The sequence below is a fragment of the Athene cunicularia genome (assembly GCF_003259725.1).
Source record: "Athene cunicularia isolate RWA chromosome 1 unlocalized genomic scaffold, athCun1 chr1_part2, whole genome shotgun sequence".
Taxonomy (NCBI): domain Eukaryota; kingdom Metazoa; phylum Chordata; class Aves; order Strigiformes; family Strigidae; genus Athene; species Athene cunicularia.
This window is the reverse complement of record NW_020799092.1, coordinates 14,625,359-14,639,224: the sequence shown is the minus strand read 5'-3', so window position 1 is coordinate 14,639,224 and position 13,866 is coordinate 14,625,359. Positions and strand designations below refer to the sequence as shown.

At 36.7% G+C, this 13,866-nt stretch overlaps 1 protein-coding gene across 2 annotated transcripts in view; it reads right to left on the bottom strand.

Moving 5' to 3' along the window:
* DNM1L (dynamin 1 like) overlaps positions 1-3,345 on the bottom strand; it is a 31,292-nt gene extending 27,947 nt beyond the window's left edge. The window contains exon 1 of one of the 2 annotated variants that reach the window (XM_026862258.1): positions 3,145-3,345. The gene's annotated coding sequence lies outside the window, so the exon portion shown is untranslated. The remainder of the gene's footprint in view (positions 1-3,144) is intronic. The other variant, XM_026862266.1, reaches the window with a different exon arrangement.
* Positions 3,346-13,866: the final 10,521 nt, after the last annotated feature.

The following is a 13,866-nucleotide window of genomic DNA, read 5'->3' as shown; positions in this document are numbered from 1 at the left end:
CAAAAAGCTGATGAAACAGTGTTGATTTAGCAAGCAATATATCTGTATTAATTATTCCTTAATTACCAATTCTATCAGTTCAGAATTTGAACAATGTTCAGCTTCTCACCTTGGACAAGAAAACCCTATAAACATTTATTAATTGACCACTCATATGCCCCCTCCTCTTTTCTATTTCCTAACAAATGGGTAAGCTACCAGCATAGGTTTTAGCTACAAGACCAATTTAATTCACAAAACCAGGCCCAAATCTCTCATAAACACTGCTTCTCTTGCAATTTGGTAAGAGAACACCACACAGTGTGGTATCACCACAAACACACCATATGTGCTGAATCACTAGAGGCTAACAATAAACAGCAGAAGTATAATGAGAACATTTCCTTCACACCAAACCACACACATCTCTGTAGTCTCAGAAGTATCAGTCTGAAATATCATGTTGTGAAAACACAGTACTTCATATTTAATGGAAAATTCATCTCTACTATTTTCTCACTCTCAATTTATTGCAGTGACCACCGTACAAGGCTATCGATAGCTCATCAGTAACTTTAAGGAACAGCAGAGATGATCTTTAATGTTGCATGTTATAAAATTAGAAGCTAGTTCAAATGTCTGGCTGCCATTCTTTCTCAACAATCTTTCCCAATGTGCTCCCAAGTATCAAATTTAAAAATAATAAAAAATTAAAACCAAAACCAAACAACCCCCAAACCAATCAAACAAAACCCCTACGTTGACATGAACTGATATTCTTTGGCAGCTCACATGCATCAGAAGACGTCAAGATTAAGCTATGGGAGAGACAAGTCTTTTCCTTCATAGGACAAGGCAATTGTCCATGCTTAAACGACTACCACATCAATCCAAATAGTTTTGTGTTAAAAAGAGGGAAGCTTCCTGGCTGCAAACACTCAGAGGTAAAATGTGAGTTTGTAAGAACCACAGACTAGTACTACTCTTAAATGGATGTATTTATGTGTAATACCAGTACATATCTATAGCGAGCCTTAGGATGGGTAAAGGTGAAAAATCACAAAACAGTAATTGCAAAACGAAGAGGCAGTTGCATGAAAGTATCTGTGCACACAGAGAGTTCATTCCCAGCACATTTAGAAAGCAGCATGCTGAGACTGATACTCTCTTGTCCAGTTTGTAAAGAGGAAACCCCTGATCTGGAGAAAATCCTTTTCTGCAAGATTATGTAGATTTCCCTCCTGGAAATCCCAAACACATATTCAACCCTACCTCAACATTCACCTCATAAAAAATATGACCTGTGCTAATATAGTGACTTATTACAATGTCAGACAGCACAAGCTGGATAAAAGGTTGACACCTTTTCCAAGCTACTTGATTCCATCTTCTCAGATGTAACTCGACAATCTGTACCTATGCTAAACCAGATCAGTGACAAAACCACAGTTTGCCTGAATTTTGGAGGGAGAACAGAGGTATTTCAAACACAACTGGTAAATCTTAAAAGGTCTGTCCTTACCAAACAAGCCCATTCCTCTCTCAGAGGAACATGAAGAAGAGATTACAACATGTACATCTTACATATTGGGTTTTCCCCCAAAGACCTAAATGGGACTTATAAATATTAAGTTAGCCTCATAATCCTCATGCAGTAACATTATCCCACTTTAAATGTAAAAGCTGAATCCCCAGATCAAATGAAGAAACATCAAATGCAGCTATACAGAAAGGCTCTGCCTTGACTCAGAATACTCTTAATTACAAAACCATCTTTTCTACCAGTAAAATTGCAGAGCAGAACAAAATCATATTTTATCCTACAAAACTTAGAATCAAAGCATTCTGAAAAGTACTAGAAACAAGAAACTGCACAATGTAAATAACATAAAAAGCACATTTAAAGAGGTCAAATGTGCTATTTCTAAAAGGTTGCCCAGAGACTTTCTGAATTCTCCACCCTTGGAGGTTTTCAAGACTTAATCAAATAAAGCCCTGAGCAACCTAGTCTGGAGTTCAGAGTTTGCCCATTTTTGAGGAGGAGGTTGGACTAGAGATGTCCTGAGATCATTTCCAACCTCAGTTGTCCTACAATCCCTCACAATCCAGCACACTCTGGCTCTCACAGTAAAAGTTCTTAATTGTTACAGACCTGAATTGTGTTCTCTGCTTACAGCAATACTGAAAATTAGATCTTAAACTTTTTAAACTGCACCATGTTAGTAACTGTTCTTCAGAAACCAAAGGCTATAAATATTACATGAAAAAAAAATACTGGAAAGAACTTCTGATATCTTGATTATTGCTAGAAATAAAAAATATTTGAACACAATGAAAATTAGCAATTATAGCCCCAAGCTTATCACACCACCAAAAGCCACATACTTGTCAATGTCTACATCAAAAAGCTAAGATTTATCTTCTGATCAGAAGATGAATATGTCCCTGCTGCTCCTTCATAAGATCAAAAGAACTAGTTAGTATACAATGAGCATTAACTTCCAAAGGACATCTAAGATTACTTTCTTGATTTGCTGAAGGATAATATAGAAAAACTACATAAGACACAAACTTCAAATTGGACAGCTTCAGAACATTTCAATTGCTGTTCTTGCTGTGCTTGGAAACTCGCAGTGAAGCCCAGGAACGTAACATCTGTAAGCTACAGCACATGTCCATTAAATTCTCTTTCCATCTACTACAAGTCTGTTCTCATTTATGCTTCTATTCTATTCAGAACTTAGCTATTTCCTAGTCTCCTGCTAAAAAGTCACACACTTATCCTCTCAAGGAAAGACCTTATTTATACAGCAAAAGAGGAGGGGACGATAAACACACACAAGAAAATCATGTTCTCTACACTCTATACAGTCATTATCATAACTCAAATGCTTTCTTTGTCTTGCTTTTCTCAAAAGTGTTTTCTAAGAACAAACAGGAAAGCTTAAAACATTAAAGATATTTTGAATATCCAAAAGATTTTGATTTCATGACAAGTGCTAAATGGACAGAACAGATATGACAATAGCTGTGTTTTCTTCCAAATAAATTTTAAAAAGCACACGAGTTTTAAGATTAAAACTGATTTTTCAGTCAAATGAACAAGTAAGATTAAAAGTCTCTCTCTCTTTTACTAGGCAAAACACACTCTTGGATCACACTTACCATTTTCATCTCCAGCTGTTTTCCGACCATCCTCTGGGGAAACATGCACCAGCTGCAGAATAAGGGGTCTCCGGGTGACAACTCCAGTACCTCGTGGGAGCAGATCCCTCCCCACAAGACTTTCCAACACAGAACTCTTTCCACTGCTCTGAAAATTGGAATACAGCTACATGATTTTCTTAAACATCAAAATGCTGTAATAACAGTATTAGCTTGCTTTCATCACTCCTGCAAACAGTGCTCTCTTCTGTCCTCTGATACACAGTGCCTAAAGGAGCATCTGAGGGACTCACTGCATCTAACACAGTGATATCACACCACACGTGCACTGAAGGACACAAGTCCGCTACAAACCAGTAACTGTCTAAACCTGCTTGGGACACTTAAAAGCCATGTAGATAGATGTATTTTCTATCTCTTCAGGCTAAATAAAACATGTAATAGTTTTCAGAAAAAATAATATCCTATTTAACATTTTCTACCACAAATACTAATCCCTCCAGAAATGTTTTTGGAAAGCAAAAAATTATTTTTCTTTATAATGCTTAGAAGGAAATTCTGTGTCTTCTATTATGTTGTTTTCTAACGTCTTGCAGTAACACTTCACTCTGTGGACTAAAGAATTTAACCTTCTCTTAGTATTAACATGGACTGGCCATGTTAGTATTAACATGAGTGTTATACAAAAAGATATTAAGTATGTACACTTGAGTACATTAAGCTACTACAATCTTATATTCCTTTCAGGGTTGGTTTTTTTTGTATAATGTATTATATCAATTTTATAAACATTGTTTTATACTGTGTCTTCCACTTTGTGTGTGTGTGTGTGTGTGTGTATATATGTAAGTATTTACAACTGAATTGACTGCAAACATCTGTCTACGTAATAATAAACTGTAAGAATTTATGAAAAACTTAAAGGCTGTGAAATAACAAAATTGCTTTGAGAGTCCACATTTAAAATGTTGTTCTGTAGCACTTTTGCATAAAATGCAGAATTGGGCTACATGGTCCAATGAGCAGCTGTGAACACACAGGTTTTAAGAGGGATCCAAGACAACTATCACATGTTCAAACTAACAATAAACAACAGACCCAGATTTGTCAACATAATACTTCCAAAGTCTGACTGATAAGATCTTGTCTTTTTAATATAACTGTATTAAATTCTTCTGGTAAAGCTGTAAAGTCAACGTGGGCATGCCATGAGAAAACCTGCTCTGACAACCATTGCTGTCAGCTTGGAAATGTTTCTATATTAATGCTATTACAAAAAAATTACCTTAAAAACCCCACCAAAACCAACAGATGCTTCTGACAGCTAGAATGTTCATTACAGGCTATACAACCTCAATTCAGCTTAACAGTTCTGAAACAACAGATTTGAGACTTCAAGTAAAGCATAAAGTGAGTACATAACCTAGCATAACATCAAATAAAAGCTGTGTTGAGTATCTTTCAAAGATCATATATTTAGTAACATCTCAGGTGGCTTTTATAAAAATAAAAAAAAAAGATCATATCACACAGCACTATCAGCATATGTCTACTAGTGCAGTAAGACAAAACAGGAACATAGTACATGAGAGCATCAGAACCTATTAAAATACAGACTTTTATGCAGAAACATGAAATATTCCAATACAGTATCAAACCCCTAGAAAGCTTCAACAATGCCCAAAAGTGAAAGCCTTCTTTTCTTCTAACACTCTACTGTGTAACTGTAGTTTATGGCACAGAAAAATGCTGTTCTATCAACAATGTCATTTGTCTCAAGAGGTTATTAACAAACCAATGCAGACTGTGTAGATTTTTCAAAGTAAATCTAAGTCAGATTTGACAGCAGTGAAGTCAACTGTATAGAAAAAGTAGGGAGAAGGACAGGCTCATAAGAAACAGAAAGCCTTATGAAGAATTTTGTTTCAAAAGGCTCCTCTGGATAGTAATTAATAATTCTTCAACTGACCTTCTAAAATCAACTTTGGGCACTTTCCATGTAAGGAGCTTATGACAGGGCATTGAGCCAAAGAGTAACTGAAGAACAATCTGGCCAAAGCATGAACTAGCTCTGGAAGCTCCCCTGAGAGTGCTTCTATTGTAGCACACCTCTGAGGCATTACTGCCAATACAGAATATCAAACCCCCTAAATTTTAGAGTAATAAACCACAAACCACTTCTTCTCAAACTTTGTGTTCTAAAACAGTTGAAATACCTGCTCAAAAAGATGGGGCATGATAAACGTTCATCAGCTGCACTGGGATAAAACACCAAAACACAAAACCACCAGGGTTTCATTTATTAAAAATATTTTTAACATTACTTGAGCAAGATTTCTTACACATGGGTAGAATGATCAGTCTCAAAGGGCTGGAGGTGAGACTTAGATGTGGCTTCAACATACAATCCAAGTATAGAAGAGATAGCAATAAACAGCTGAAGTTCTTACCAAGAACCTCATCAAGACTGGAAACCAGAGTCCATGGGACAAGTTACTGCACACTACTGCTCACTGTTTCATCTTTCCAATAGAGTGGTATTGCAGTAAGCTAAGATGGGCACGCACCAAACTACGTATGGAACTGAAACACTATGTTTTATACCACACACAGTTATCTTTGGATGTGGAAGGAACAATCTGGATCCTTTGCAAATGTTAAGTCATACATTAGATGAGACACAACAGTACCGCGTACATCAGGAAATTTGTTTCAAATTGCATTATGTTCCCTTATTAAAGCAATTTGTTCTTGGAACATAATACAATATCTAATGACTCCTAATCTGGGATCCATACGCGTCCATTACTAAGAACTGTCTGGGAACATGGTAAGGAAAGCAGTATACACAAAGCTGATCTTTTTCTGCCAGTAGGGGGGAAATGAGGGATATGGGTCCATTCAGAATACAAATTCAGCTCAGACAATCCTTCATACAACAGATGTAGACTAATACTGATGACAAAAGGTATCACAGAATTTAAGAGGAAGTCCGCAGGAGCATCATGCTTGTTTTCTCATCTCATTGTAATGCTCATCACAATTTTAAACACGACTGAAATCCATAAACTCATTCCACGACAGGTCCAGAAAAGCATTAACAAATGCAAACCTTTTGTGGCAGATCAATCACATTTTCCTCCGGTCCCTAATACCTGATCCTAATTTGAATTACCTCTTAAGTTGTGATATCTAGAAAAACTTTATATAGACTGCTAAGAAAAAAAGGAGAAATAAAATAACGTCTTCCTGTCTGTTGCTTCTTTAGCCATTATGTCAAAATTCCATTGCTGAGTGCTTCAACACTCTGCTTTGTTAACTATCATGACTCTCAGATAAGCACCCAAGTTTGATGGATGGCAAAACCATTCTTCCCTGTAAGTACTACAATAAGAAGAGATGATGCACACAGGGACTTAAATATTTTATTTCAACACACTCTGACAGTATCTTATCAGTTTTCTCTCTGCCTCCTTAATTATATTTTCATCATTGTCAACATCATGTTAATCTAAAACAATCAAGGATGAAGAGCAGAATAAAGGGAAATGACTGTGCACTCACTCTCACAAATCAAAAAGCTGAAATCTGTAAGAATTGTGATCTACTCAAAGCCAGCATCTCTACTGTTTAACAGCCCTAATATTCTTGCATCTGTCACCCTATCCCACATTTCTTCTTCTTCCTGCATATTTCAACTGTGTACACTTCTTGAGTATCAAAAGGCATGTGCTCCCACCTACTACACTAATCCTTAAGAGAAAATCTGGTTTGCAACCTGTGATATTACTAACAACATTTTTCAGGAATTCAGAAGGAGCAGACAGCAGTGCATGTTTTTGTCATTGTTCAGCTTCATTAGCAACAAGAGATATTACTTTCAGAAACACTTCAAGGTTGTTGACAAGCCAAATGGAAGACACTGCACTGAAAATTTTGAGGCAACACTATGAACAACCATTTGCATTCATCCCAAACATTTACTTCACTGGCTTATTCCAAGTCCTCATCAGCATTCCTAATTTTAGAAGACTTGCATCCTATACCCAAGAGCATGCAAAGATACCTTTTCCATATCCAAAAGAGAACCCTGACCCAATCCTCTTCCACTATTGATAGTTACCTTCCACTTTGAGCCCTATCTATAGGTGCAAAGGCCTAGAAGACCCCACTGGTGAAGACCAAGGCAAAGAAAGCACCAAATGCCTCTGCCTTGTCCATATTTGCTGTCACTAAATTACCTGTCACAGTCAAGAGCAAGCCCATATTTCCCTCATCTCTCTTTTTTCTTCTTTAACTGCTGATGCAGTGCTGGAAGTTCTTCTTGTTGCCTTTGATTCCCCTTTCCAGTTTCAACTCTAGTTGACTGTTGGCTTTCTTAATAACATCTCTGCATATGCAGGCCGTATTCTTATATCCTTGAGCAAGATTATCCTCACTTCTACCTCCTGCATGAGTCTTCTTGCATTGACACCCAGTCATGAGTTCTCTCTACTCTGCTCTCCTTCTAGGTCTACTCATTTTCTTGAGCATTCCTATGCTTTGTGCTCCAGCGAAGTCGTCCTTAAAAGCATGACAGGTGTCTTGAGCTTCACTGTCCTGGAACCCACCAATTAGCTCAGTAAATAAACCAAAGTCTGCTGCTTTTCTTATGGTCCACACGCCAAGAAGGTGACAAACACAAGACTCACCTGGAGCCTCACTGATGCACAAAAACCATGAGATTTTTTATAGTCATTTGCTCAAATTGTTGATTGTTGCATATTTCAAGTATTATTAAAATGATAATATACTTGTATCAGCTGCAACAAATTTCAATTCATCTTACAAGAATCTGCTGCATTCCTTCTGTCTATCTTTAGACTTCATAATAACTTTCTGGAGCCAATGTAAAATAAATCATCTGTGGAAAAAAACCTTTATAAGGAAACATGTCAAATAAACTACTCGGGAACTTCCAACAGGAAAACTGGTTGAAAGGGGTGTAAGCTTTGTTCATTGCTGATAAATTCTTAATTATCTGATCAAATAGGAAAAAACTGCAATGAACTCCTGCAACACAATATAGATTTACTGCAGGACAGCACAAGAAAATAAGAGACAGTAATACCAGTGTCTTCCATTAATTTTTCAGTGGCATAACAAAAACAAACCTTTGAGAATAACAGTAAGGAACTGAGAAGTAGGAGAGATGTCTCAGTAAAACAGAGTAATTCCTGAAGAATTCTCTTAAGAAAAGCAATGCATCTACTTTGATACCCGAGACAGAATCATAGCAATCTTGCAGTTTCTGTCATACAAAAATTATAAGAGTCCTGCTAGTTAAATCATGCTCTTAGCAATACATGGTTTACTAAATTTTAATTCTGTTATTGAGAAATATAAGCTAATGCACTTTTGCTGGGATCTTATCAATAGGAATATTCCTGAGATCGGTGCTTTAAAAAGAAGTTCTCTGCAGTAGCTATCCTAGAAGAGTTCAACATGCTATAACTAAAGAGCAAAAAGATTTTCTTCTCTCCTTGTTTGACAAACATGAATTATTCTGAAATGAAAGGTCAGCACACATACAATTCCAGAGTATTTCCACAAGGGAACTTCTTTGGTTGGAATAGCTATTGTAGCAAAATTTTCCTATGTGAACTAGGGACAGCCCAAGCTAGGCTGCTTCTAAACAGCCAAGAAATTAAAAAATGTATTTACTAATCAAAAAGAATTTTGAAGTTATGAGCAGTCCCAATATATTATTGTAAGACATTCTTTGAAACAAAATTTTACTTCTAGAAAGAGGCAGAAGAGCTAACAGGCTGATCCCAACTTGAGAAAGCAGTGAAACCAGCATAATGCACTCCTAGCTGTTGCAAAATACATTTTCTCTGTGAAAGATCTTGTCCAGATTACAAGACTTGTTCCTGCAGGCCATTCCCCATTCACTTGAATAGAGAGCTTTCCTGAATCAGTCAGGAAGCAATTGGAAGCCAGAGGAACTCCCTCCACAAAAGACAGCTTATGTACAAGCACTAAGGAAAGCTAGAATTTGCATAGCTCAGTCAAAATTCTTCAGGAATCCTATATTTACACTGTACCTAAATGTAGATACGTGCCAAACGACAGCAAATAGATAAAAGATTTGCAGAAATATTCTTTTTCAATATATCAGTTCCCAAGGTCCTTCAATAACTCACTTAAGAATAAAATACCTCATGGAATTGAAAATGACAAGTACAGAACTTCTCTAAGTTAAATCCTGGAACTGTGGTATTTGAAGATCCACATCTCAAAACCAATTTGTATCTTCAAATTTTAAAAGTTCTAAACAAGAGAGGTTAAGAAAATTAATTTAAGAGAAAGCCTGTCAACCTTCTGGCTCCAATATGAACAAATCTTTTCCAAGAAGCACACAGCTGTTTTCTCTCCAGACTCTGAAACACATTTGCCAAGGCTGTCTGCTTTAATACTCTTCCCCTTCATTTTCCTGAAAACATGTTTTTTTGCACTATCCCATGACAAACACAAGATCTATCCATTCTAATTAAAATACAGGTTTTTTTAAGAAAATTGCCAACCACAAGATGAACGGGACCCTGGCAGCAAGCATACAAAACTGGTGGAGGGAAAAAAAAAACAAAACACCCCTGTTTCATTCACATCCTTCTACAACTGTGTATTCTCTCCAGCCTTCCAAAATAATGGCATTTGCAAACAATAAAATCAGTATCTTAAAAGATGCTTAATATTACTTTCATATTAAAAATATGTAAGGATTAAAGGCAGAATCAGTTATTAAACCTATAATTTTATTTTAATTCATATAAAGTCTGCACACAGACACAGTGAAAATGCCATCCTCCCAATCATAGAAGCTTCGGGACCTAAGTACAGCTGTTCAGAAACTGAGAGGGTCCATCAGAGAAGAGAAACAGCACAATGCCAAATGCTGTCTGCACTATATAAATTCTAAAGTAAAATTTATATTGTTTGGTAAATGTAAACAGCTAATTAATGTCACCATCACTTTAGTGCTTGTCTGAAACAGACACCAGAACAGTCAGGGCATGATCTGACAGAAGGAATGGCAAAACAGAAAACAATCATGCCCAAAACCAGAAACAGTGAATGTCAGATATCAAAACAAACCAAAAACCAAACCAGGAAGCCTGCAAAACGTCTGGGAGAAAAAACAAGCTCTCACCAGCCAGCATGGCCACACTGAAGCTACGCTCTAGTTACAGCCCCCTTTTACAAGCAGATACAAATGTCTCTTTGCATCTGCTTGAACTCCCAAGAAAGATCCCTGGACAACAAAGAACAACCAACAAGAACAAAAAAGCCCCAACCAACAAACAAAAAAAACCAACAAAAACAACACCCCCACTCCCCTCAAAAAAACCCTAAACAAACAAATCAAAACAAAAAAACAACAAGAGAAGGCAGACATTCCTGAGTTGAGCTTGGCATGGTGTTTTCCTGGTTATTTCGTAAAAATTGGGAGTTTCTTTCACTTAAAACTGACTTTTTGCCAACACAATGTAGGATACATGCAATAAACAAAATAAACTAGAGTGGCTTAAACTTCTGTTCCCTTGACCTTCTCTTACAGGGAAAGGTCACAGAAGTTCTGTAGAGCATCTGAAGTTTAAGACCACAATGTCAGTCTCTCTCAAATCAGATGATTTGATACAGCATTCATTGGATTCTTCTCAATCCAGTAGCCAGGACTGTACATTAGCTTCCCATTGCTGTCAGTTTCTTAACAGGCAAATTATACCATCCTAACTATTAAGCCTAGCAGAATATAGTTACACATGTTCAAATGCTCAGGCTACCTGTTAGATCAAGAAAACTTTCCTCCTTGGCAACAAAAAATGATTTAGTGTTGAAATATCAAACAGGATACTTATTCCAAACAGCAAAAAGAGAAATAAAAGTACTGTTCATTTGTGAGCTAATCACAGAGGCTAACAAAACAGCTCTTTCGGAGAAGCTCTCTAGGCAGAGATTTCATTCATTTTTTAAAATTAATTCTAAAACTCATGCTCACTTTTGTAGTGTATGCATTTCATTTTTGTGATAGCATCTATATGCCCTTAACATACAAAAGGCCATAACTAATGAAACTTCTTTTCTTATCCTTGCCTTTTTATTATAGTTTAAATGTGTTTGGTTGAGGCACTTCAAGGCCACCTTGTTAACCCTTACAAATACAGATCACAAAGCATCTGTATAAAACACATCAAAAGGTTGGGTATTACGGCATTATTGAACAAATATTGTTTATATAGTATTCCCAGCCTGGACTTTTTTTTTTGCACGTCAGTAATACAGTTCTAAACATGGAACTGAAATACTGAATCGAGGGGAAAAAAATGGAACATGTATCTGAGAATGGCAAAAAAACCCTGAAAGAGAGATTAAAAGTTGGCAGCCTGAGGGTGTCCCTCTGAGTTCTATCACCAGCAAAGAGAGTCTTCAATTTTCTTAATATTTCTGTATCCTAGTACAGGGTATAACTTACACAGTATTTAGGTGGAGAATGAGAAGGAATTCTCATATGATCGAGTCACAGGAATGCCACCAGAAGTGAGAAAAGCCATCTAAATGTGTAAAATTTACTGAGAAATATTTTGTAATTAGTACCAAATTCCATCTAGAAAGAGGAAAAATTAAGACACTTCAGTTGCTCAGAACCCAAGGATGGTAGGAAACAAATCCCAAAATAACAGAGGAGCAGCAAAGGGAACATGGGAAACAGAAAACATACAAAGCTTAATTAAGGATTATAAACAGTTTCTACTTCTACATACTCTAGAAAAGAATTAACTTGGTGCACAGAAGTAGAAATAAACCAGACTTGAAGACACAAGCACAAAAAAATACCAGGGTAGAGAAGAGATACAGAAGACAGGTAAGAAAAATAAACAGCAAAAACTACTTTAAAAAGCATTGTTCTTCTCCTTGCTGAATATGTAAAAGGATGATTTAAGAAAAGCAACAGGCAACTGGAGGAAAAAAAAAAAGCATTAATCAATTCACAGAGTTACAAAAAATCTTAACTGATAGCATGTTTCCTAGAAAGGAAAATGGAAATGCAAATTCGAAATTGTTTGTGAATATTATTCAAAGAAGAAAAAGACTACATATACCAGTAGCCTACAAACAAAACAGCTGTGTGAAAAAACTTAAAGGCCACATAGCACTTAACCAAAAATATCTCAAGAAACAAGATGGTTTCAAGGCACCTTTCAAAAAAACATAGAAGCAAACTACCACCAGCAAAACTAAAGCCATATTTGAGATATCTCCAGAAATCTGGTCTACAACAAACTAACTTCAAATGAGTAAACCAATAAATTATTTAAATTCTCTTAAGATTAATTGAATAAAATCACCATTTACAGAATGATCAAGTCATGAAGACCATTATTACTTCCAACAACACTGACTAAAACCAAAACAAATCCCCAAGATACAGCTTAGTAAACATTTTGCTATATATTTTCCCAGAGTCTATAAAGGACTTGGTTTTGGCATGCTAAGAAATACCATAGTAACTCAAAGGGTTTTATGCATATTCTGATACAGCACTGAATGAATGTTAATACTGATGGGTATTAATGCATGTCAGTACTGTCTTAAATCTCAGTATCTATTGCACATACTTATGAAAAGTTAACTAAGACAAAGTTGTTTAAAAGGATAATTTAAAAAAAAGCCACTTCCATGCACTTCGTAAAGTGAAACAGGAAAAAGAAGCTTTATTTATTTTACATCAAAAAATGCCACACCTCAGCCTTGCCTTTTCTGTTGCAAAACTAAACAAAACAAAAAAAAAACCAAAACACAACACACAAAACAATAGAACATCTTGCTTTTATGATTTTTAATGTAAAGATTAAATGTCTTCATAAAGTGATGGCCTCCTGTCAACTATAAAAATAGCAAGTACCTAATATAGCTTACCACTGCAGTCTCTCCCACCCTATATAAAATAGATCTAAAATACTTGAAAAGTGGCTAATATAAAGTCAATGAATCTGATTCATATTGGTAAAACAGAATGACAGCTGGATGCCTCACAACCAGTTCAACACTGTAGTTGGCTTTGAGCAAACCTATTCCATGCTTCAACAACGTGCAAGCTTTAAACATACAGCTCATATCTTTTAAGTCATATATGAAATCCCTGACAGCTGAGGAGTTGGTATTACTGTCTTCGGTAGACATGCTTCTGTTAAGTAACATCACATACTCAAACACTGTTAATTTTGCAGAAACAGAAAGACAGATCCATTAACTTCAAGTTTTAGTTGTGTTTAACGTTTCATTTTGAACTCCCTTATGACTGCTGCAGTTCTGGTCACACATGTTCTGCTGCCAAAAGTTGCGCTGAAGAACGACATCCCATTTGAATAGATCTGAAAGGGCCTAAGCTATCTTCAAGCCCAGGAGCAGCATTATCTGGCTGAGACGCACATGTAACTGCTACAGCCAACAAAGGCTGGCTTCGTCTCTCACTTCCACTCCCCGTCATCTGCTAAGACAAAGAGGTCCAAACGGCAGAAGAACTCGCAGCAAGGGAAAACGATCCACGCTTGCAAGGTGCCGCTCCGCTACCACATCCCTTTTACTCAGCCCCTACTTCACGGCGGCCGTCAGGAAAGTGAAGCCACCGACTCGCGATGGCGGTCACGCCGAACCACAGGGCCGGCAGCGGGGCCCCGG